Genomic DNA, 27,448 nt, shown 5'->3' with positions numbered 1-27,448 from the left:
AGAAATGGACTTTATGTTCTTAACATGAATTTGTAGTAGTTTTTATAGCAGTTTTCCTGTAAAATGTGGTGTGTATGAGTGCATGTGAGCAACAAAGCTGATAAATTAGTTCTGTATCTATATAATAAGATTTCAGGATCATCACTCCGTGTGTCACTCTGAAGCCTAGAATGTCTGTTGAGTGAGTGTGAAACAGTGGAAACAGCTACAAGCATGGATGATAGCTCTTTTTTTTTTTTAGAATATCACCAAGTTTAATCATCACAGTGATTCACGGTTTCTCACCATTCAATTTTTAAGTTTATATTAATTATAGCCATGCAATAGCACGGGCTTTCAGCTACTAGTATCCTCATAAGAATAAGAATAAATAGTTTTAATGTGCTAAAGAATCATCTTAGAACTGTCTGCACTATTGTTTTGTAATGGAACTGCAACTTATCTTTGTGTGTGGATTTCACGGGAATAAAACTAGTGCTACAGATAGAAAACTGATTCATAGGCAGAGCCCACTGAGGAAAGTTGCAGTAGAAGTGGTTAAACCTTTATACTTCCTTCCCATATTTTACATGCTAACAAATATCCTTTCTATAAATTATTTATCATTTTAATATATCTTAGTATTTAGAAAGACTTGCAGCTTCCTTTCTTTTTTTGGTCTGAAAGGCAGATATTGGGCCAAAAATGCTTTAAGACATGTGCCATTGTCAGATTATAAGGGTAAGCTTAAATATATTTATTCGCTATGGATTTTAGTGGTTTTGCATTGTGAACTATTTTCTTACTGCTTTTAAAAAGCTGTGGTTTGCATTTACACAAAAGGTTACACTAAGTACTGCCTTATCTCTGTGTTCATTCATTCAATACATAAGAATGGAGGGATTTTCAAAAATTCTCCTGTTGAGGTACACCTCAATATTGATACAAAAATAATAAAATTATCATAATATATGCTAATGTTAGGTTAGTACATGCCTGCCTGCACTTTTACTAAATTTTAATAGATATTTACCTTTATTTTCATACACAGGAGCTTGGAGTAAAGTTGCTCACATGCTTATTTTTGCTTAATTAATCCTTAGGAATTCTGTCTTCTGTAAGCATGACAGACTTCCCAAAGGTCAAGAAAGATAACATATTTATTATCCCCAAGAGTGTTTACACAAACCCTGCAGCTTTATAACTTTCATTTCACTTTAATATTCTAAACTATGTTCAAAATATATTATAAAAGAAAAATGTACCTAAGTGTTATTCTGATTACTGCTTTGTATAAAATATAGGATAGGAGTCTAATTGAAAATCGTAAATGTACTGTAATTAGTGAAGAACTTTTGGTCAGAAAGGCACACAACCAACAAGACTATTGTATCAAAGACCAAGGGCCCTCCCTCTAATATGAGATGCCAGTTTGTTATAATAAAACTTTTTAGTGTATACATGGCCTAAGTTATAAAAATGGGCTTTTTCATCCTTTCTGCTCTTCATAGAGAAAAACCTCAGTTTCAAACTCTTCCCCATGCCGTAAAATATTATAGGTACTCTAAAGTCTTCATTTATTTAATGTTAAGTATAACATTTATAGTTGGGAAATGTTTTGATCATGTCTAACCCCATGTTTCCATTTGCAGATGAAAACCTTTTTGTTTATTCCTTAAATATTTAAGATGGCACAAGTTTTTTTGAGATATAAAATATTTGCAAATATACATCTAAATACAAGCTTCTTCTAACTGTCTAGTATCAGACGGGTAGCTGTGTTAGTCTGTATCCACAAAAACAACGAGGAGTCCGGTGGCACCTTAAAGACTAATAGATTTATTTGTGAATAAGTTTTCGTGGGTAAAAAAACCACTTCAGATGCATGCAGTGAAAATTACAGATACACGCATAAATATACTGGCACATAAAGAGAAGGGAGTTAGTTACAAGTGGAGAACCAGCGCTGACAAGGCCAATTCAGTCAGGGTGGATGTGGTCCTCTCCCAGTCATTGATGAGGAGGTGTCAATACCAAGAGAGGGAAAATTGCTTTTATAGTGAGCCAGCCGCTCCCAGTCCCTATTCAAGCCCAAATTAATGGTGTTAAGTTTGCAAATGAGTTGTACTGTCGCAGTTTCTCTTTAAAGTCTGTTTTTGAAGGTTTTTTTGTTGCAGGATGGCTACTTTTAAATCTGTTATTGAACGTCCACTGAAGTGTTCTCATACTGGCTTTTGTATGTTACCATTCCTGATGTATGATTTGTGTCCATTTATAAATAAATAAATGGAGATATCCTATCTCCTAAAACTGGAAGGAACCTTGAAAGGTCATCGAGTCCAGCCCCCTGCCTTCACTAGCAGGACCAAGTACTGATTTTGCCCCAGATCCCTAAGTGGCCCCCTCAAGGATTGAACTCACAACCCTGGGTTTAGCAGGCCAATGCTCAAACCACTGAGCTATCCCTCCCACCCTCCTTTTCTCTTTTATGTCCTGGGACTGACAGGGCTACAACTATATTGCATTTAAGGGCTTGTCAACACTGGCACTTTACAGTGCTGCAACTTTCTCATTTAGGGGCATGAAAAAACACACCCCTGAGCACAGGGAGCCACGCTCCCAGCACTGGTAACTACGCCCCTCGTGGAGGTGGGTCTGCTATGACTACACAAGCCAGCACTTTAACGTTGCCAGTGAAGACGTGCCCTAAGAATCATGTTGTTTGCAGTGTTGTTGAAATCATGTTGGTCCCAGGACATAAAAGAGAAAAGATGGGTGAGGGAATATCTTTTATTGTATGAACTTCAGTTGTGAAAGTGATACGTTTTTAAGCTTCACAGAGCTCTTCTTCAGATCTGGGGAAGACATCCAGAATGTCTGAGCTAAATACAAGTTGGGACAAATTGTTAAGCATAAGGATACATGCTGTAGAAGACGACTTGAAATTAAGTGGGCAATTAAGACTTAGCAGGCACTAAGGTGTGTTCTAAATTGTTGTAATGAGCCATGAAACCAGTGTCTGTTTACTCCATGATTTTCCATGTCTAGCAGAGTTGTGAATTTAAGTTTGCAAGCTCATCTTCTGAAGGTGTTGTGCAGGTTTCCTTTGAGGATTAGAACTGAGAGGTCAGATATGGAGTGTTCTGCTTTGTGAAAGTGTTCGCACATGGGTGATATGGTTTTGTCTTTCATCAATTTCTATGAAAGTTCATTTGAGAGCATAGTGATTGTCTGGTTTCACCCACATATTTGTTGTTGGGGCATTTGATGCAGATTTCACAGCCAATTTTTTTCATGGTGCAATAGCTGTAATGATCCAGTGTGTGGTTTTATTCACTGAGAGGTATCCAGTCAGATGATTCTTTTTTCTTATAACTGTCAGGAGCGGGGGAGTTGTGGGTGGTGTCATCTTTGTTGTGATACACTTCCTTAGGGTGGAGTTGGTGGAAGGATTCTTCTAGTTCTCCAAATATTAGTATGGTATCAGGCTCTGTGGTGGGCAGACGTTCAGTTCCTGGGAGAGTGCAGATACTGCAGTTCGACTGAAATCCTCAACAAACATTACATCCACCAAAATTTATCTTCCACTGAGAGGACAGTTATACAGTCCCTGAAATCCAACCACCAGATAGTGATCAAACCAGCAGACAAAGGAGGTGCCATTGTAATCCTTAATCATCACTTCATCAATGAGGCCAACAGACAACTGTCCGATACCGCCTACCATGAAGAAATCAAAGATGACCACATACCATCAAATCCTTCCCAAACAATTCCAAGAAAAAACTTTGCAACCTCATTCTCTACAAATTCAACCCAGAGATGGCTACATGCTCCCCAAGGTACACAAACAAGGGAGACCAAGCAGATCCATCATATATCTGGCCATGGCACACTTATCAGGTCTCTCAGAATATCAGGACTCATAGAAACCATTCTCAAACCATTCACCACACAAAGGGCCAGCCTCCTCAAAGACACTACCAACTTCCTCCAGAAACTCTGAAACATCAACAACCTCTACCAGAGCACCATGCTTGTCACCTCCCTATACACCAACAACCCACACTATGAAGGCATTGCTGCCTGCCTCAAATACCTATAAGATGATACACAACGCTAAGAAATCCATCCTAAACTCATTGCCAAACTCATCTATTTCTTCCTCACCCACAATAATTTTACATTCAACAACACTTTGTCCAAACCCTAGGAACAGCCCTGGGTACTAAGATATGCCAATCTCTTCATGGGCCACCTCAAAGAAGAACTTCTGAAAAAATGCACCATGAAACCAATGATTTATCTGAGATACATTAATAATTTTCATTCTCTAGACAGACTACGTAAACTCTGAGATTTCCACCATGACTTCAACAACCACCATGAATTCATGAAACTCTCTAGAACACTCCCAAACCAGAATCAACTTCCTGAACACTACAGTCAGCCGTAACAATGGACCCCTACAAATAACTACATAAAAGAAACCCACAGACAACCACCCCGACACACCAAGAAATCCGTTATCTACAGCCAGGCACTCAGATACCATAGAATTTGCTCCAAAGAGAAAGTGTGGGATAAACATCTTAAAACCACTTTCACTAAACAAGAACACACCAGCAGAAAAGTAGATTGCATCATGGCACAGACCAAATACCCCAGGAAAACCTATTTCAACACAGGGGGGTGGGGGGGAGAGGAGACCAGGGACAAAAACACCACCGACTGCACGTCCCTACTTGTCATTAAACCATCTGACACTGGAACTCAGGTGGGATATCATCAAAGAAACAATTAAAACCCATGGGACCACATCCTGTAAGAAATCTCTCTCAAACTCCCTCTTCTGGCTTTCAAAAAACTCCCCAACTTTGCCAAGCTCATCATCAGACGCAAGCTCCCTACAGACCAGGACACATCAACTCAAAGCAGCACCAGAACCTGCCAGAACAACAGATGCAAAACATGCTGACATATCTCCATTGTTATGATGATCAATACTCCCCACAAGACACCTTTTAAGATCCATGGGTCCTACACATGCCTATCACAACATGTGGAATACCTTATCCAGTGCCCCCAAATGCCCCAACATCAACAATGTTGGTGAAACCAGATACCACTACACTCTTGAATGAACTCGCAAAGAAAAATAAAGAAGACATATGACTCATGGGCAAACACTTTTCTCAAAGTGATCACACTATATCTGACATCTCAGTCCTCGTCCTCAAAGGAAACCTGCACAATTATTTCAAAAGATGAGCTTGAGAACTTAATTTCATAACTCTGCTAGATGCTAAAAATCATGGACTACACAGACAGGCGGTTGATAGTTTTACTTTTCTAGCTAGGAAAAGCCTTACCAGCCAGTCACTGGATGCATGACCAACCTAGGAATGGGAGCTTTACTACACTTGATCCCCTGCTCCCTGTACAAGGAACTCGCAGCACATGCAACATAATAAAAATCTAAATAAAATAAGAAGAACTGATGTAAAAATGCACTCCTAAAATTTAAAAAAGATGGGGAGGTGCTATTTAGAAGGCTATCTACCAAGAAGGTATGTTGTTTCTATGACATTGTGCTACTATCTAGATCCTTACCTATGACCTTATCACTAAGGCTATGAATATGTCCTGGAGGTCACAGAAGTCAGGGAATCCATGACTTCCAGAGACCTCTGTGACATTTTCTGCTTCAGCCCCAGGGCCGCAGGGCTGGAGCTTTCAGCCAGCGGGGGCACCAGAGCTCCCAGCTGCCGGACCCCACAGCTCCCAGCTGCCAGCCCTGGAGATCCGAGCTGTGGCGGGGGCCCCCCTCCCACAGCTCCCAGTCCCTGCAGGTGGGGGGGGAGGCCGCGGCTCCCAGGCACCTGCCCAGAGTTCCAAGCCACCGGAGCTCTGAGCCACAGCAGGATCTCCGCCAGTCCGAGCTGCCACGGATGGCTCCTGGCATTCCGTTGCAGGTAATAGGTGGCCCCAGAGCTCCCTGCTGCAGGGGCTCCCAAAGCTCCCTGCTGCCATAGGTGACAGGCAGCCCCTGGAGCTCCGCCGGTGGCAGGTGGCCCCCCCAGCTGCCGCAACAGGGGGACCCCTGTGCTCTGGCAGGTGGCAGGGGCCCCCAGAGCTCCCAGACACACTGCAGTTGGGGGGCCCCAGAGCTCCGCTGGGCTGCAGGTGGCAGGGGCCCCCTGAGCTCCATGAGCGGTGGGTGGCCCCCACAGCTCTGCGCCGCAACAGCAGTTCCGGAGCTCCCAGCCTCACAGAAGCCACTTCACGAAAATTAATCACATAGTTTGGATGAACCAAGGTGATGAGGAGATAGTCTGCAGCATTCTTCCCCCTGTGGCAATGAATATCTGCACCTAAGTTAACAACTGAAGAAGTGTTACATTTATTCTCCATAACTGCATCCTCCTCAGAGAGACAGGTGCTAAGCATCTGACTAATAGCAGCACAGCTCTTGCACGGATCTTAAAGGATTTTTTGGGGAGTGGGGGATGTCAGAAAAATGGAATGGAATGGCCCATCCTCCATGAGGCTGGGAATTCCCTTCTTCACAGATTCATGTGATCTATGGGTTTGGGTGGTCATCTAAATTCCTCCCAATTAAGGGGACAATTTGAAGAAAAGTCCAAAGAAGGCAAGTTCACTGCATTTTCTGGGCCACCTGCCATCCTGCCAGGCATATCTCCATATAACGCAATTTAGCTATAAATTACTTGTTCAAGGTTACTCAACAAATCTACAGCAGAGCTGGAATACAATCCAGATCTGACTCATAGTTCTGTCCCTTACCTCCATGAGTACACTATTCCTTTACTCAGAATTCAAGGGAACAGCTCCAAGCAGCAAATGCACTGTTAACAGATAATTAGCTTACTTAACTTTAGTGGTCAATAGGGCATTTGTCATCAGTGAATGGTTATTACAGAATACACCTCTACCCCGATATAACACGACCCAATATAACACGAATTCGGATATAACGCGATAAAGCCGAACGCTCCGGGGGGGCGGGGCTGCGCACTCCGGCGGATCAAATCAAGTTTGATATAACGGGGTTTCACCTACAATGCGGTAAGATTTTTTGGCTCCCAAGGACAGCGTTATATCGGGGTAGAGGTGTAAATGTGTAACCTGCACAAATAGTGTAACTGAAAGGGAAAAAAGCTTTCTTGTACCAAATCAGACATTAGCTGGTCTAAACAATCTACTCCATCACAGAAGTATCTGACTACTCCCAAGTAATTTAAAATATAAATAAAATATCAACACCTCTTTCTTTCCTTCCTTCCCAGCTTATAGAAAGAGTTTGATTGATTTTTAAGATTTTTTGTTTGTGTCTGTATGGAGAATTTTTTAAAGAATTGCTAGGTTGGAGAAATTAATTTTGATTTAGTTCTGTAAACCTTTAGGTTTGTGGTAATTCTTATCCCTTATGGGAGCAGATTCCACAGTCTACATTGAGAAATCCCAGGAATTAGAGCAAATACCAAGGAAGACTTTAAATATTAGGACAGACTATGAACTGAACTCTGTTTTCAGTGGGCAGAGAGTGGAGAATGCAGAACACCAGTATGACATGCTCGGGGTAGCGTATGTTGGAACTTTTACAAGGTCTTTGATTTAATTCTTAGATAAAATGAGTTGCAATTGTCAAGGTCTGGTCAAGGTCAATTGCCTGGAGGTCACAAATGCATGGAGCATCAGTGCTAGAGCTATGACTTTTAGGATAAGTGACCATGTTTTGCCACCATAGTTATTTGGATATCCAGCAACACAGAGGAGCACAAAGAGCCTAAGACTGAGGACTGATTTAACAATCAGACAGCAGATACCTTCATGAATGATATTGAGAGGAGGCAGATTCTTAGAAACAGTGGCTGCTGGTGGGTACCACAAAAGAGATGTATTAAGATAACTTATTCATACAAAAGTAAAATTAAGAGGTTAAGCATTTAAATAGAGCCTCTGTATAAGCCATGATCTATAGCACAATAAATCTGATTTTTAAATACACACCGAAGAGAAAGGGATCGGTATCAAATTATTGTACCAATACCTTTTATAATATCTTCTATTTTAAATTAATTAGTGAGGCTTATCCCATTTTATCAATCATTATCACCATTCAGTAAACACTGTTTCATTGATTTTATGCTCAAGTTCCATTGATTTTCTGCACCTTGCTAAAATCTTTGGCCAGGCCAGGTATTCTAAAAAGGCTGTGTATAGATGCCTAATACGAAAACTCAACTAGAACTAAACTTGAGGAAGACTCAGATGCACCAATTAACTAGCAAAACTATCCTAAATTTATTGGACTGAGAAGGTCAAATTTGGCCTTCACAATCAACTCAGAAATAGGATAAAGAAAATCTCTCACAATATTTCTGTAGTTTCTTGCAGATAGATAGCATTATCTTGCACTGTCTGAAATAAAGAGATTTTAATAATTTACATTTATCTATATTTCTATATTGCCAGTCCTTGCAAACAAGTAGGCATCAAAACCCAACAACCAAGAAAAACACTGTAAGCAAAAATTCTTATGTGCTATGTTAAACAAGAAACTTTGGAAGAGATCCCAGGATTTCATCCAGCAAATCTGCAATGCTGCATCCCTAGTCATAGGACAAACCACCAAGAGGCTGAATCCATAAGGATGGATTATTTTTCTCCTATATATGCTCTTTCTACACCAATATTAAGGGGAAGGGAGAATATAACAATGAATTTAAGTACATATAATCTTAGCCCTACTGAAAATACAAATGTGTGTGACTGATAATTTTTAGCTCTAAATAGGAAGTTCTGTTCAAACTTAGCTAAGGTGCTGCTCCATAAATGAGAGGTTATAGTACACTTAAAGGGGTTCTCAACATTTTTCTTTCTGAGGCCCCTAACATGCTAAAAAAATTCCAGGACTCAGCAGGTGGGATGGGGCTCCAAGCTTCAACCACAGGGGGGGCTTGGAGCTCTGGGCTTCAGCTGCTGGACAGGGTGGCTTGGGGCTTCAACCCTGCGGGGCTGGGGACCTTGGGGCTTTAGCCCCGTCGGGGAAGGGAGGCTGTGGGGTACTGGGCCTCTGGGCTCCAGGCTCCCAGCTTTAGCCCTGCAGGCAGCAGGCTTGGGGCTCCTGCCCCACAAGGCGTTGAGGCTCCAGGCTTTAATCACGCAGAGCACCAAGGCTTGGGACTCTGGGTTCCTGGCTTTAGCCCCACGGGGCAGGCGCGCTTGGGGACCCCCTGAAATAGCTCGTGGCCCCCCTATGGGTCTACAGACCCCCAGTTGAGAACTGCTACACTATAAACTGTTTTTGGATACTTCATATCAATGACTAGTGTACAACAAAATTAAAAGATACCAGAATCTGCCCCATAACTATATTTTGATTTGTGAATCATTACTATGAATCTTACAAATTTTGTCCACAGGGACAGGATGCTCATTGGATGCTCAGCTGAAGACAATCAAGGGTTTCACAAGTTCTATTCAAAACATGTTTTCCACAACATTTACAGATATTCCCCTATAAACCTCAAATTTAACTTAGTGCTCAGAAGCTAAGCAAGTATGGGCCTGGTTGTATACAGATGAAAGACTCCAAAGAAAATCAAGAAATGTATTTGTGATTTAGCAACAGTTTTTCTTCTAGTCACTCCAGTTGGCATTGTGCTTCTGAAGTGCTGTCTTTAGAAAAACACATAAAATTTAAGTCCTAGCCATTGGATACTTTACCTACAAATGCACTATAAGAAAATTACGTCCTCTCTACAAAAATTCACTTCCTGTTCTCAACTGCAGTATTGCTCAGCACTTTTACACTGCTGCCACCCTCAACTCAGGTTATTGTATTCGGGGGGGGATGGTAGTGTGAAATGATTGATACAGGTGTGTACACATATCCTACCCACAGAATGCATCTCTTACATGCACATCTCTTCTCTATTGCAAATTCTGTATTGAGTCAGCATATGTAAATTCCCTTTCACATATATGGGGATTTCAGACACAAAATGATGGTAGAAAATATAAACAGAGGTCTGCAGTGCATATTCAAAAACAGGAATTTTTCCATCATTTAAGTGCTTTGGTCCTGGAAGGTGCTATCACAATGTATGACATTAACAACAAATCATAAACCAGATTTTGAAATGTAGTAATTTTTTCTCTTAAATATATGAAAAAGCAGGGCTTGGAGTGAGCCCACACTGTTTCAGCACTTCACTGGTAGCCTCAGCAGTTTCTCCCTATTTTAAACTTTCACTTATTAAAAATGAGATTCCAGCTCTCATAGTTGTGAAGAGAATATTCCAAATGTGAACCAACTCAGTGCTTTCTTTCCAAGTCTGCAGACAGGCAAACAATAGATCTGAAACAGTATAAAACTGTGCCCCATTCAACCCTTCGGGTGTTGTATTATCTACAAAGCCTAATGATGACAATTTAAGACTCAACATTGTTATCTATTTCAGTGGTTATTTTAGCAGAAATATCACTCTTGTGTTATCTAACCACAGAGGATGAAAACATTAAAGTTGAATCATATTTTCCATCCTCTGGAACTCTTGCAGGAGTTTTCCCATTGGTGTTTTAGCCAGTCCATTTTTTATATGTCCCATACAATAGGACTTTCAATGCTCCTCTGTTGAGAACGTTCCACAATCTAATAGATCTAACCATTAGGATGTGTTTCCTAAATCTTTGGGACTAATTTTTTTCTTTTAAAGTCGTCCCCCCCTTTATCTTTACCTGTCTACCACTGCTGCAAGACAGACATCAGAGAAAAAGGAGAAAGAGGGCCAATAGCGACCAGAGGAGGGAAGGAGAGAGGAAGCATCCATCAAGAAAAAAAAAAAGAGAATAGCAGAGAGGGATCCCTCAAAAGAAGATGGAAGCATGAAAAATGGGAGCAGGAAAGGAACAGAAGCCATCAAGGGAAACAAGAAGGGAACAAAAATAGAGCAGGAAGAGGAAGGGGTAGCATCCTCCCAGGAACAGAGGAAGGGGAGACAGGGCAGCATGCTACAGCAATAAGTGAGGGAGCCACTTAGAGAATGGGAAGATGAGAGGAGATTACCATTCTCTGTTCCCTGCAAACTTCAATCCTTAGGATAAAGTATCAACAATATTAGGGAAGGTTTGGTTGTTACAATATGTAAGAAAGCAAAGGGACCGGTCTGTCTGCATCAGATAGTTCCTTGTGCTCCCTCTCCAACTTCATTTCCTTCACCCACAAATCCCACTGTGCTTTCTCCCACATTATCTCTGATGCTGGAAATACCCTTCCAAAATCCATCCACAGGGCATTAGAGAATAGAGAATTTCCCTGAAATAATATATTCCACCCTCACGTCCAAAAGTTTGACATCCCCTCTCCTTTAGTTTTTTAAGATCCTAATTCTCTCTCTTCTGTATTTTAACCTAAAAGTGCCATGATTTCCATCCAGAAGGTCAAGGATGGTGTGTTCATTTCAGAAGTAAGTATTATAAATACCAATAGAAGTACTAATCGTTCTAATGTAAAATTATTATAAAATATAGCTTTGCTGAAATATAACTTTGGACATTTCTTTTGCGTATGAAGATTACAACCCAGGGGAATCTACTTACTTCTATGGCCCTCTCATGACATTATGTGAACATCTCCATAATATTAATGAATTTATCATCACAACCTCTCTTACTCTGGGGGCATTTTGTGCCCAAAAAAAATTAAAATTCTGCTCACAATATTTTAAAATTCTGCAAAATTCTGCAAATTTTATTTGTAAAAATAACACTATATAATCAAACCAGTTTCAATTATTTTGGTATTTTATTTCAAAATATCTGTCAGTAAGTATGTCTGTAACAACACAGACACACAAAAAATTTGCCCATGAGTAAAGAATTAAAGAACCCCCTACGAGAAACCGGTTCCTGTTTCTCTACCCCCTTCCCCACAGACCCCAGCTGGGGGGCCAGATACTCACACCCCTTCCCCCCGCACACACACACACAGAGCCCAGCAATGACCAGCCCAGACATTCCTCCTCCCGCCCCCAGCCCACACACTTGCATCCCCTACCCCCAGGCCAGCTGCGGGGCCTCCGCAGCCCAGACACTCACACACTCTACCCTCAGAGAGCCCAGGGTTTCAGAGGCAGAAACAGCCCGATACTGGGTCCCGGGTTTGCACAGAGTTTCCTGTGCGCCACTGCCTCCTTCTTTCAGGGCATGCTGGAAACTGCAGCTGCTGGGAACCCTCCAGTTCCCTCCCCTTCCCCTACCCTTGTCTTCTATTTGTGAGCTGGACTCTGCTGGGTCCAGCAACCCATAATGGCGGACAGCAACACAACAGCCCATTTCTGTGGGGAAGAAAAGAAATTCTGCGTGTACAACATTAATTTCTGCAAAATTCTGTGTGGCTCAGAATTTCCCCAGGAGTAAGAATCTCTGCAAAGTAGGAGTGTATCAGTAGCCTCATTTTACAGATAGCAAACTGAGGCACAGAGAGACAAGTGATAAGGTCACACAGGAAGTTAGTGACAGAGGTGGGAATTAAAACCAGGTCTCCCAAGTACCTTAACAAGAATAACCTCCTTCAGGAGAGAAACTAACGTCACAAGATAATCAGAATCTCCCAGCATTCTGGAAACTGGAAGATAGCTCTCTGAGCAAAATGGAAGTGCTGTAGCACTTTGGTTGTTGATTGGCTGGAGAGGAGCTCAGTGAGCCAACAATGAAGTCATTCCATGAATCAGGAGTGCTAAGACAGTATTAACTGAGACTATCATCACGTTCTTCAGAAGTCAAGTGCAAAAAGTCTTATAGGCACAATAGCACTAAATATGCACAGTAAGCAGGATCCAAAACTTTCCATTAATGAATCAGCCATATAGTGAGAAAAATCCAAACATGCCAAGTATATGGATAACTATTTACTTATGTAAAACACCACCTGCATATTTCATCCCTGGTGTAAGTCAATGGAAGTTGTGGAATAATTTTATTGAAGTCAATTCACTTACACCAGGGATGAATTTGGCTCATCATCTTTAATTCAATGGAACCGCTAGAAGTTACATCAGGTATTTGAGGCTTCATATGTAGTAGCTAATTTCAGATCAGCAGTACTTAAATGACCCAATATTCAAGAGAAGAAAATAAAATAAAATAAAATAAAATAAAATAAAAACCATGACAGGTGTTTATCTGCAGGTGGGAGAAAATCTGTTTTACACTGCTGGAAACTAATGAAAATGCTGGCATCAAAAAAACCTGTCAGGATGCATGATATTTCAGTACAAAATAACAGAAGGGTAATGTGTTATCAGGTTTGTCTGGTCATTAGAAAGTTCAGCAATTTGATTTAACACTATTTTTAGACACAGATTTTAATAATCAGTCTTTATAGTTTAAAAAATACTAAACATACAATTTAAAATAAGAATTTCTGTAATCCTAGAGGCTGAGGTCAGATTTTTATACCCTTACTTACACAGAGAAATACTTTTCAGTCTGACTACTCCATGTGTAGTCAGACTGAAATCAGTGTTAGGTGCTACTCAGTATAAGAAAAGGTATTAGAATCTGGCCAAGAGCAATAAACAATCCCAAATTACTGCCTAATCTTTTTATATATACAAGACAAATTTGTTTATACGTACTTCACAGAAAATAAATAAAAGATGGGTATTGAAAAGCAATAAAGTTGAAAACAGAAATCCTTCTAAAATAAAGTTAAACTACAGTTTAAACCGTACATAGTTAAAAATATGGTAGTTCGCTGATAAAGTTCTAACAAAATAAAGCACAATTCATTTTAAAATTTCTCTAGGAAAAAAAAATCCAATCATCCAGCATGTAGGACAGCAAATAAGGCCAGATGTTTATGGTACTATGACTGCGTCACACAGATGCTGGCTCTAATCCAAGCACACAATTAGGACTGAGTGATCCTACTGCTAAAACCATTTTTCCTAACTTCACAACAATTTACTGGGATGTGTTATACTGAGAGCGGATATATTTAATGTTGCAAATCTTAGATTACTGAGCAGCCTCTAAAATCTAACAATACTCTACATAAGGTTTGGTCATTGAAAATACATTGTTATAGTTAAGCCAAACATATATAGTAGTATAAATGGTTAAATGGTAACAGCTGCCAGGGCAGGGAAAAATATCAACAAATGCAATAAGCCACCATAACACTGATGATGTCTTTATGTTGCCAATTTCAAAAAGAGCATCCCAAAATGCACACCTTGCAGTATTTTGCAACCTACAGTATTCTAGCTGATTAATCACTGACATCAGCAGAGAAACTCATTCACTAGAAGCATTGTTCACCACTGCTAAGTACGGAGAAAAAACAATTACTTCATAAATCATTCTGAATACATTTTCCCCCTTTGAACGTACAGTAAGCATGTAGAACAAACTCTATCTAAGCTATAGATGTTTTCAATAGAGTACATTTCTACAAAGGCAGGTTTCCCCAGATAAACATCCACAAATATGATTACTGCAATCATGATTTCAGGGACTACTATACAGAGTCAGGGTACTTACAGGATGAAATCAGCAGATAACTTCAGGTGAATAAATGGAGTCCTCCCAATGCAAGGATAAGTCTCTGTGCTAGCTTTTCTGTGTCTGTTTCTGTTTTATTTCTCGATACCCATGGGGTTCTCATTAATTAGTTATCAAGCAAAAGAAAAAAAAAGAAGTTCACAAGACAGCAGCTGGCATCACAGGAGCTCTCCATATCAGGATTTAAAAGAAATGTCAATTAGAGTGGCAGCAGCTACAGTCAATGCTGGTTGCTGATGCCTCTGCAGGAAGAGGATGCTGGGAGATTTTCCCAATCTGTACTGCAGTCTAATTCTAATCCATCACTGCCTAACTGCAAGGAGAAAATGGAAACAAGAGAAATACAAAAGGATTTACATTTAAAGGGACAAAAAAAAAAAGTTACCTCAGTGTTTCTCACTTGAACAACTAGGTACCTTAAAAAAACACATTAAAAGGGTTACCTTAAGAAAAAAACTAGACAAAAAGGAAGTACACCAATGCAAATGCAGTCTGCATTTGCTTTTATTAAAATGTACAACACAGCTTGTAACAATTTACAATTTGAGTAACAGTAACAGGCGTCATATTTTATTTTGTCCTATTCTACATGGCCCTAAAACTAACAAAATCACTTTGGTTATAAACTGTTAAATAAAATATACAGTATATTATACCCTTTGAATTTTTCTCAAAAATCTGATTTGATGCTAATAAAAATTCCTCACATGGCCAAAAACTAAAGACAAAAACAAAACAAAAAACCAATAGCACACACAGAGACGGGTAAAATATACTACATCAGACATCATTACTGATATCCTGACAAGGTCAATGAAAGGAAGTAGCAGTCAGCAGCAAGAAAGCCAGAAAAAACTAACTGCAGCTCTTTGGGAGCTCATCTCAAGAGGTTGGTTCCCAGTAACAGCAAACCAGTACCAGCTGAAAAAAAAAACCCTCAATGGTCTGTCCATGTCCTGTGAACTCTCTCCAGTTGGGCTGAGTGTGGCTAATCCTGCACACACTGAAGACCACTACTCTTGTGACAGGTGAATAACTTTGGAACTTTCTTCAAAAGAATCATTCTTAGGGCATGGTGGAAGGCACAGGAGCCTCTTCCAATCAAATTCCTGCCAATAAGGGAGGAAAGACTGCTTCTCATGGAAAGGCTAATCCACTTCTTAACTACTGCTCTTGCCAGACTATTTCTTTCAAAAAGGAGATCGTGCCACAGAGCTCTCCCTCACGTAGTAATATGATTCTAGCAGTGAAGACAAAAACAAATCTAACAGATTAACATAATTCTCAGCAACTCTTCAAGGACAATGTCAGTAAAAAAAAAAAAAAAAGTGCACTCTTGACTTTAGACAATACACTATTGTGGAAGGTTGGCCTCTGGGGTGTCCCCTTGCAGCCCAACATGGCAGTGCTCAACCTATCCTGGGGTTTCTGATAGTCGACCACTACCTCCAGCTAAATCTGGTGCTGGAGAGCCTTAGCTCTCTGACTAAGACACTCTCCAGTTCACTCCTTCTAGGATATCAAAGTCCCAAAACACAAGAAAAAAAATGAGGGTTGTCTGGCAAGCCTTCAGCAGGACCTTGCCCTTTCCTTCAGGGCCTCTCTTCAAACAAATGGTCAGCCAGTCAGTCTCCCTACGCTCAGTTTTTCCATCCACCTGGAGGCCCACCAAGCTAACAAGCTATCTCAGGTTCCTGGCTGCAACCACTTTTAGCTCTGTGAAAGATGCCTGGAGGTCTCCTCTCTTTCTGGATTAGCTACCAAACAATCTAACTACTCTCGCCACTCCTGACACCTACCACAACTGGGGTGGGTTGATTGGGCCCACAAGCCCTTGTTAACCCACTCTTGCTCAGCAAGTCTCAGAGACCCTATTAGTAGTAGTAGTTCTGTAGTACCTAGGAGCCCCAGTCAAGAACCAGGACCCCACTGTACTAGGAGCTGTACAAATACAGAACAGAAAGACAGTCCCTTTTCTTCCCACATCCCCTACACTAGGATCAAAATCCCACAGAGTTGCTTCAAGAGTTCAAAAGGGGAGAGGCCTATGGATGACTGGGATACCTCCCACACTGCAAACGGCCGGTGTGCAGTTTGTCTACCACATCACAACTACAGACCAGTATTTCTCAAAACTGTGAAGAGTGCCCATATGGTGGGAAACAAACCACAAGCCAACGGACATGGACAGATCTCCAAATCATTTTCCCTAGTCTCAGCTTTCATTTTTAAAAGAGACTGACTCTAACTGTTATGGTTGCAAAGAAAACTTCAAAACATAAAGTGAGGGACTGGCTACACTAGAGAGTTTACACTAGAGCTCTTTAAGGCTATGTCTATACTATGGACCTTACAGCAGCACAGCTTTACCATTGCAACTGTGCCATTGTAAGGTCTCCTGTGTAGAGCTCTCCCGTTGGCATAATTAAACCACCCCTAACAAGCGGCAGTAGCTATGTCGGCAGGAGAGAGTCTCCCGCCGACCTAGCGCTGTCCACTCCAGCGTCTTTCTTGATGAAACTTTTGTCAGTCAGGGATGTGGTTTTTTCACAGCCCTGACCGACAAAAATTTTACCGACGAAAGTGCTAGTATAGACAAAGCCTACAGTAGCCACTCTAAGCTGGTGGGAGAGATAGGACATAACACTGTCCACACCAGCACTTATGTCGGTGTGTCTTATGTCACTCTGGGAGCTGGTTTATTCACACCCCTGAGCAACATAAATTATGCAGACATAAACTGCAGTGTAGACATAGCTTGAGTATCACCAATGCTCTCTGAGTTTGCAGAGAGTCAGCCAGACACTAGAGCTCTGAGGTGTGAGCTTCCTCATTCATTTCAATGGGTGCTAACTTTAATGCCAATGGCAATATTTTAAAAGTAAATAATTAATTATTTTGCTGTTCAAAACACATAAGAAGAGAGAGAACATAGCTATAAAGGTCTACACAAACATTTCCCAAAGTGGTGGAGGGAAAAGTCAGAGGCCAGGTAGAGCAGTGTGTAAAATGTATAAATTAATGCATGTAAGTCTTTAATATATGGCAGGGCTATGGAGGGAAGGGGGAATGAGCAACTGGGTTCATCTTCCTGAAGAGGACACTCAGCTTTCAAAAGTTTGGGAAAAGCATCTATAGACAATCTCGGGAATATCTCCTTACAATATTTTCCTAATCTTGCCTTTAGAGCCAAGTCAACTACTTAGCAAAAGCCATCAATAATTTGCAATTTTAAAATCAAGATTGGACTTTAAAAAAAAGTTAATTATGCTCTGTTCAAAAGGAATTATTTTGGGGAAGTTCTATGGCCTGTGTTATACAGGAGGCCAGACTAGGAGGTTGATCAAAACGGTTCCTCTGGCCTCAGAATCTAGAAGCCAGTTAACTGACTTTAATCTACAATTCTTACTCAGGCAAAATTCCCACTACAAGTAATAGCAGTTTGGTCTGAGTGAGGAATGCAGAATCAGGCCAAATATCTGTGATAAAAATAAAAGTACAAAATTATAATATTATTAGGGCTATCAAGCAATTTAAAAAGTTAATTGCGCGATTAATTGCACTGTTAAACAATAATAGAATACCATTTATTTAAATATTTTTGAATATTTTCTACATTTTCAAATATATTGATTTCAATTACAACACAGAACACAAAGTGTTCTGTAAAAAGTTGTGAAAAGTTGAACTTACAAATCATAGAATCATAGAATATCAGGGTTGAAAGGGACCTCAGGAGGTCATCTAGTCCAACCCCCTGCTCAAAGCAGGACCAATCCCCAGACAGATTTTTACCCCAGTTCCCTAAATGGCCCCCTCAAGGATTGAACTCATAACCCTGGGTTTAGCAGGCCAATGCTCAAACCACTGAGTTATCCCTCCCCCCTGAATGTAGAATTATGTACAAAAAAACCGCATTCAAAAATAAAATAATGTAAAATTTTAGCGCCTACAAGTCCACTCAGTCCTACTTCAGCTAATCGCTCAAACAAGTTTGTTTACATTGGTAGGAGTTAATGCTGTCCTCTTCTTGTTTACAATGTCAGCTGAAAGTGAAAGCAGGCGTTCTCGTGGCACTGTTGTAGCCAGCGTCGCAAGATATTTATATGCCAGATGCGCTAAAGATTAATATGTCCCTTCATGCTTCAACCACATTCCAGATAACATGCGCCTATGCTCATGATGGGTTCTGCTCGATAACAATCCAAAGCAGTGCAGCCCGACGCATGTTCATTTTCATTATCTGAGTCAGAAGCCACCAGCAGAAGGTTGATTTTCTTTTTTGGTAGTTTCCGCATTGGAGTGTTGTTCTTTTAAGATTTCTGAAAGCATGCTCCATACCTCGTCCCTCTCAGATTCTTAAACCTTGGGTCGAGTGCTATAGCTATCTTTAGAAATCTCACATTGGTACCTTCTTTGCGTTTTGTCAAATCTGCCGTGAAAGCGGCATGTTCTTAAAACGAACATGTTCTTAAAACGAACATCATCCAAGACTGCTATAACATGAAATATATGGCAGAATGTGGATAAAACAGAACAGGAGACATACAATTCTCCCCCAAGGAGTTTAGTCACAAATTTAATTAATGCATTATTTTTTTAATAAGCATCATCAGCATGGAAGCATGTCCTCTGGAATGGTGGCCAAAGCATGAAGGGTCACACGAATGTTTAGCATATCTGGCATATCTGGCTACAAAAGTGCCATGCGAACACCTGTTCTCACTTTCAGGTGACATTGTAAATAAGAAGCAGACAGAAGTATCTCCTGTAAATGTAAACAAACTTGTTTCTCTTAGCAATTGGCTAAACAAGAAATAAGACTGAGTGGACCTGTAGGCTCTAAAGTTTTGCGTTGTTTTGTTTTTGAGTGGAGTTTAGTAACAAAACAAAACAAAAATCTACATTTGAAAGTTACACTTTCATGATAAAGAGATTGCACTACAGTACTTGGATCAGGTGAATTGAAAAATACTATTTCTTTTCTTTTTTACAGTGCAAATATTTGTAACCAAAAATAATAATATAAAGTGAGCAGTGTACACGTTGTATTCTGTGTTGTAATAGAAATCAATATAGTTGAAAATGTAGAAAAACATCCAAAAATATTTAATACATTTCAATTGGTATTCTATTATTTAACAGTGCGATTAATTGCGATTAATTTTTAATCACGATTAAATTTTTTGAGTTAATCGCATGAGTTAACTGCAATTAATCAACAGCCCTAAATATTATGTATCATTTTCCCCAAAACAATGGTCTCCAGGCCCAAACTGGGCCACTTCACCATTTCCCTGACTAACTGATTGCAGGGCCATTCAGCATCTAGTCCCTGTGCAAATGCGTTGATGCACTGTTTGGAAGTGATAAGTGAAGGCTGCTTTAGACGGCTGATGATGATCTGACTGACTGCAGTACACAATGCAGCCATCTGCTGTCAGCTGCTTTACATTACAATCCTGGGTCTCCAGCCAACTACAGCCCTGCTTGCTAGCTCAGATTTGATTCTTCTCCAATCAAGCAACCAGCAAAGGAAGCATGGGATCACTATGAGGGGACAAAGACAGGGGAAGTCTCCTGAGCTCAGGATGGACATGCAACAGGCAGTGGGGAATGAGGAAGTTTTGTTGAGTAACTGAGTCTGCTCCACTCCAAAAGTCAGCAGCAACTTGCCAACCTTCCATGCTTCTTCTCTGACCAGAAGTCCACCCTGCTACTCCAATCCAATCTCAAGTCAGAAAAGAAACTCCCTCAGACATGGAATCTTGGTTGTGAGAAGCCAGAAATGCAAAATGGAATTGCTGGGTAAAACCAAGAGTGGAAGTCTGGCAAAAGCAGCCGGGTGAAACAAGAGACGAGAATGATTTGGGAAGGAGTGATCTAATGTTTTGGGGAAGGGGAGAAACTAAGGGCCAGTAATACATTTTAACATTTTTAGAAGGTCTCTTTCTATAAGTCTATCATATATAACTAAACTATTGTTGTATGTAAATAAGGTTTTTAAAATGTTTAAGAAGCTTCATTTAAAATTAAATTAAAATGCAGCGCCCCCCGGACCGGTGGCCAGGACCCGGGCAGTGTGAGTGCCACTGAAAATCAGCTCGCGTGCTGTCTTCGGGACGCTACGAGAAGCCCTCCCGTTGACATAGCACTGTCTACACCTGGCATTAGACCACTACAACTACATTGCTCAGGGATGTAGAGTGACATATTTATACGGACATAAATTCCTAGCATAGACTAAGCCTGAGTCTATTTTGGGAGAAATAGGGGACGAAGAACTTGATTCATAAACATATTCCTGAAGAGCTCTTTATGAACCTTTAGATCCCTCCATATTGCAGCAATTGGCAGGTGTTTTAAAAATACTAATAAGGGAAGTATGCCTCCAGAACCTTCTTACAAAGGCCTTATTTATACACTCTGCAAACACATCTGGACTACCTACCCTTGACTCATTTCCCATCTCTTCCCCAATTACTAAAAATTATTCCGTTCTGAAACCGCTCCCATGAAATGCTGAGGATTTCCTGCAAAATAATTAATTATCGGAACTTTGATTTTTATTGGAAATTGTACTTTATTAACTATGAGGAAAAATTATTTTCTTCCGAAAAGAAAGGAATGTCATCAGGACAAGGAAGAATTAAATCCTCTTAATCTTTCTGTTCTGAGGCACCTTTAATGCTGCACAAATAGATAGATTTATTTTTTTTGCTAAGATCAACAGTGAAATAGTTGACCATTTAAATGTTAATACTAGCTATTTTTAGATTTGAGAGATAATACCATAACGAGATAAGGAAAATTCACTTTATTGAGGTGTGACATCCTCTTTCAACGTGCCTCCAGATTCTAGAAGTTTAACTCTGCATTTGTTTGCCCTTTTCATAATTAAAATTCCAGTCTCTGCCACAGGGAGAAGAGACAGGCCTAGCTAAAATCCAAAGGTAACAAAACATCAATCAGCTCTTTCTCCTCTGTGGTACTCCAGAGCAGATGGGGAGGAATGAGTTCAAGAGGAGTAACTTAGGGGAAGTGAAAGGGCAAGGAAAGGAGAGCCTACCCTTAACATCTTCTGCTTCCTATAGGTCTCCCAGTTTGCTGAATCCTTCCTGAAATAAAAAAACTTTTATAGCCTATTTCCCGTAGGTCAAATGATTGCTCCCCATTCACCACTCTGGACTAATTCTCACAAAATTCACAGGTTTGAAGTGGTAAGGTCGATAACAGACATGGTGGGCTGAACATATGCCCAAAGGACCCAGCACCGTCTTTCAGAGAAATTTAGATGGGGGGAAAAAAAGGAAATAAAAAGTTAATTAAAGGAAAAATTGAAACACCAAGAGAAACAGAAAGTCAGATGGTAGGAAAAATGAAAACAGGGAAACGAATTAAAGAATTAATAAGAAAAGAAAACTCAGGAGACATAGCAAGTAAATATATTTGTTTAGAAAGTTCATTCTCAAAATATTACAATTCAAGTGACATCATCATAGGACCTAATCACATCAGCCATACCATCAGGGGCTCATTCACCTGCACATCTACCAATGTGATATATGTTATCATGTGCCAGCAATGCCCCTCTGCCATGTACATTGGCCAAACCGGACAGTCTCTCCGCAAAAGAATTAATGGACACAAATCTGACATCAGGAATCATAATACTCAAAAACCAGTGGGAGAACACTTTAACCTGTCTGGTCATTCAATGACAGACCTGCGGGTGGCTATCTTACAACAGAAAAACTTCAAAACCAGACTCCAAGGAGAGACTGCTGAGCTGGAATTGATATGCAAACTAGATACAATCAACTTAGGATTGAATAAGGACTGGGAATGGCTGAGCCATTACAAACATTGAATCTATCTCCCCTTGTAAGTATTCTCACACTTCTTATCAAACTGTCTGTACTGGGCTAGCTTGATTATCACTTCAAAAGTTTTTTTTCCACTTACTTAATTGGCCTCTCAGGGTTGGTAGGACAACTCCCACCTGTTCATGCTCTCTGTATGTGTGTATATATATCTCCTTGATATATCTTCCATTCTATGCATCCGAAGAAGTGGGCTGTAGCTCACGAAAGCTTATGCTCTAATAAATTTGTTAGTCTCTAAGGTGCCACAAGTACTCCTGTTCTTTTTGCGGATACAGACTAACACGGCTGCTACTCTGAAACCACACACTAATGTTTCATTTAAAATTCAGAGGATAAAATAGTGAAAGGAGAAGCTAAAGACGTCTAGTTTTGGAAAGGAGATGAGCACAGGATCTCCATATTCTTAGGCACAAGGGAAGGAGAACCAGCTTTGATATTTTTAAAATTTAACCAGCTAGTAGTGGTATTTGGCATGTTTGATGTACATCTCTGATGGAAATTTACAAGTGTAGTTTGTGCTTTAGTGCACTTTTTTTTTTTTAAGAAAGGGCAACAAAAACAAAGGACAGACCAATCTTGTTACGCTCAAGTAAAAGTTAAATGACAGATAAGTTAATACTTGTGTGAGTTTCTAAACCTCTCTTCTCAAAGATCGTCGTCTTCCAACATTCAGGAAATCGCATAGTGTATTTTGATATTTTCCAGGGAAGATCCCCCAGGCACATATAGTTTTTACTCCTATACAGATTCTTCATATTGATCAAGTTTAAATAAAACCAGTTATATAAATGGTGCTCCCCATTGCCAAGGATGAACAAAGCGCCTCACTTACACAAGTACTTTTGATGTCTGATTGTGAGCCTGCAATAGGGCATGCAGTCCTTTCAAATACATTTCTTCTCTTGAATTGGTTTCTTCCCCTTGTGGCAGTCTGACACCACAAAATGATACTATGCTGAATAAAAGCATAGGCCCTATCGAAGTTTAGATTGTGAACTCTGGGATTATAAGACTTTGTTCTTTGTAGTTCTGCACATTTCACTGTTATTTTACACAAGTGGCTTTACACACACACTATTTTTAAATAGGTACCTATTTTAGGGGCAAGTTTATAGCCAAGATATAGGAAAATTTTAGGGCTGTCAAGTGATTAAAAATATTAAGCGCAATTAATCTCACTGTTAATCAATAATAGAATACCATTTATTTAAATATTTTTGGATGTTTTCTACATTTTAAAATCTATTGATTTCAATTACAACAAGAATACGTGTACAGTGCTCACTTTATATTTATTTTTTATTACAAGTATTTGAATTGTAAAAAACAAAAGAAATAGTATTTTTCAATTCAGCTAATACAAGTACTCTAGTGCAATCTCTTTATCATGAAAGCTGAACTTACAAATGTAGAATTATGTAAAAAAACCCTGCATTCAAATATAAGAATGTAAAATTTTGGAGCCTGCAAGTCCATTCAGTCCTACTTCTTGTTCAGCCAAACGCTCAGACAAACAAGTTTGATTACATTTGCAGGAGATAATGCTGCCTGCTTCTTGTTTACAATGTCACCTGAAAGTGAGAACAGGCATTCTCATGGCACTGTTGTAGCCGGCGTCGCAAGATACTTACGTGCCAGATACGCTAAAGTTTCATATGTTCCTCCATTCTTCAACTACCATTCCAGGGGACAAACATCCATGCTGATGACAGGTTCTGCTCAATAACAATCCAAAACAGCTTTCTTTTTTGGTGGTTTGGGTTCTGTAGTTTCCGCATCAGAGTGTTGCTCTTTTTAAGACTTCTGAGAGTATGCTCCACACCTCATGCCCCTCAAATTTTGGAAGGCACTTCAGATTCTTAAACCTTGGGTCGAGTGCTTGGGTCGAGTTCTTTAGAAATCTAACATCAGTACCTTCTTTGTGTTTTGTCAAATCTGCAGTGAAAGTGTTCTTAAAATGAACATGTGCTGAGTCATCATCCGAGACTGCTATAACATGAAATATGTGGCAGAATGCGGGTAAAACAGAGCAGGGGACATGCAATTCTCCCCCAAGGAGTTCAATCACAAATTTGATGAACACATGTTTTTTAATGAGCGTGAAAGTATGTCCTCTGGAATGATGGCGGAAGCATTAAAGGGCACGCGCATGTTTAGCATATCTGGCATGTAAATACCTTGCAATGCCAGCTACAAAAGTGCCATGCAAATGTCTGTTCTCACTTTCTGGTGACATTGTAATTAAGAAGAGGGCAGCATTATCTCCTGTACATGTAAACAAACTTGTTTGTCTTAGCTATTGGCTGAACAAGAAGTAGGACTGAGTGGCCTTGTAGGCTCTGAAGTTTTACATTGTTTTGTTTTTGAGAGCAGTTATGTAACCAAAAAAAATTCTACATTTGTAAGTTGCACTTTCACGACAAAGAGATTGGAGATTGCACTACAGTACTTGTATGAGGTGAATTGAAAAATACTATTTCTTTTGTTTATAATTTTTACAGTGAAAATATTTAGAATAAAAAATAGTATACACTTTGATTTCAATCACAACACAGAATACAATATATATATGAAAATGTAGAAAAACATCCAAAATATTTAATAAATTTCAATTGGTATTCTACTGTTGAACAGTGCAATTAAAACTGCGATTATCATGATTTTTTTTTGAGTTAATTGCGTGCGTTAACTGCAATTAATCAACAGCCCTAAAAAAATTATCTTCTTAGTAGATGAAGTAACAAGCATATCTTTTGTGTAATTTTTTTTTTTTTAAATGCAGAAAGTTCAAATGGTCTAACTTCAGACATAAATAAGGCCAGTTTAAATTGCTTAATTTTTCGAATTGTATTAACTTGGTTCCTCTTTTAGGATTCATAAGTCAAATATGGTTTCTCTGAATTGTACAAAAGGCCAAGCCAGCTGTCATTTTCTAATGTGCCTATTTAGTTAGATATCACTGCCTTTTAAAACTTTACTGCTAAACTTGACTTTCATGGACTTGTAATGTTTTAAAATGTCTTTTTAATGACTGATTTTCTACTTGACTCTGAACAGTCCAGGTACCAAACATAAGAAAAAGCTTGAACTGCTTACAGGTATGCTTGAATATCTACTTTTGCAGCGCTCCCTGGGAAAGTTTGAGGATTCCCCCTCCCAGCAGGCATGGACTTTCCTAAGTGTCTTAGACAAAACCTGTATTTAGGGTCTTCCCCCCGTCACCCGCAGCTGCTTCCCAGTGCTTTATCCACTGACAGATAAACACACGTGCAGGTATAACTGAAACATTAACCACACTTCTGAGATTACAAGGATAACCTTCTAACTTCTTTAAACACTTCTGGCCTTTAATCTATTACCCCAGTAATACCATGTAGAGCAGCTTTGGTAGGATCATGGATTAGTAATAGCCAGCTTTGGGTGGGGAAAGGAGAGGCAAAAGAGGGACAATAACTGATACCAGTAAATTATGTGTCTCCCTACTGGCACCTCTAAAATTAAGAGCCACTGACAAATTTAAGAATTCTTTTCAAAATCCTTTACTAAAATTCATATCAAGTTAAGTCCTCCTTTCCCACTTTTTCCTTTCTGATCATTGCTTCAGATAATGTATTTAAAAACTAAACCACCCTATATTTTTGACATTCAACTATGCCACAATCCAGTGTTTCATATCACAAATTGCTGTAGAAAACTAATGATTAGGGAACTTTCTCTATGGGCATGGTTTATTTCTAAGAGGTTGGATTTTACATCTGCATGCTACTGTACTTCCTTCCAAAGACAATCTAAAGGTAATCTACAGGGTATTTTTATGGTATACGTTTAGGTGAAACTGAGGGAATGGTACATAGGATAAGAGACAGATAATATTACTATAATTAAAGAGAATTCTGTATAAGCTCTAAAGGCAAAGGACTCAGGGATGAGGTGGGGGGAGCAAGACCAGCTGCATGTGCTAGTCTATATCAGGCTTTGGCATAAATTTGGGTGGGATCATGAGATTTGACTTTTCCGCAGTTTTTAATTTAATCTAATTTTCATAATAATTAAAAAACAAGAGCTTCCAAGCTTCCAGAGAAAATTCATTTGAATCTGGGAGTAAAAGACATGGATCTCTAACTGCCCTAGAGAAAGGGGGGGGAAAGTTTGTGAATGATTCAAGAACTGTTCAGCTCAAGGAAAAGCTAAGAAGATGGCAAAGCATATGAATGAGGGTCAAAATTGCAGATGTTAAAGGTTAATGTTATTAGATAATTAAAACATAGAAGATAGACTAGGTTTTCATAAAGTTATAAGAAAAGTAAAGCTTTCAGTCAAGAATCAGTAATATAGACATAAGTTAAATGTGTTACATCCTTTTATTTCAGTCCTTTGTCTGAATTATGTCTATTTACACTGAAATTTCTTTGGGATAGAGGACATTATTATGTTTGTAAAGCACCCATTATGTTTTTGGAATATAATAAGTTAAGTGCAAAGATCTTACATTGTCTATGGCTAAACGTACTGTGGAAAAACGACATTTGAAAACTGCACCTTAAGGTGCAGAGACTCTTAACTGGATGGAGTCACAAGCAGGGAGTTGTCCTCTTCAGTGGGGCAAAGGGTTGGGAAGAAGTAGTCTGTAATGTCGTGAGCTCATGCTGAACATAGTAACGGTCAGAGGCTTGAATTTTCAAAGAAAAAGGAAGATTAAACTCCTGTCACAAGTGAGTAACTGGTCATCTTTGCAGTTACACTCTTGGAACATGCTGACTCTTGATAGTTGTGTTTACCACAAGTGAAGTTGTGATGGTTAGGATCGCATACATACCCCTTTTCCCCCTTTCAAATTTGAACATTTGGGTCCTCATGGCTATATAAGGAAATGTGTCAGTCTTTCCACTCAAAGTAACAAGAAATGAGCTTGATGCAGGAGTCACTTAGAGAAATTCTATGATTTGAGTTATGCAGGAGGTCAGACTATAATTATCATAATGGTCCCT

At 39.6% G+C, this 27,448-nt stretch overlaps 1 protein-coding gene across 4 annotated transcripts in view; it reads right to left on the bottom strand.

Moving 5' to 3' along the window:
• Positions 1–27,448, bottom strand: part of TTC39B (tetratricopeptide repeat domain 39B) — a 122,356-nt gene that overhangs the window by 50,389 nt on the left and 44,519 nt on the right. Inside the window, exon 1 of one of the 4 annotated variants that reach the window (XM_065549501.1) lies at positions 14,554–14,831. The exons of the other annotated variants lie outside the window; for them this stretch is intronic. The gene's annotated coding sequence lies outside the window, so the exon portion shown is untranslated. Of the gene's footprint in view, positions 1–14,553; positions 14,832–27,448 lie in introns of those variants that run through there. 4 annotated transcript variants of the gene reach the window in all.

The sequence above is a fragment of the Chrysemys picta genome, chromosome 6 (assembly GCF_011386835.1).
Source record: "Chrysemys picta bellii isolate R12L10 chromosome 6, ASM1138683v2, whole genome shotgun sequence".
NCBI lineage: Eukaryota > Metazoa > Chordata > Testudines > Emydidae > Chrysemys > Chrysemys picta.
The sequence above is the reverse complement of the archived record's forward strand: the minus strand, read 5'-3'. Positions and strand labels throughout refer to the sequence as shown.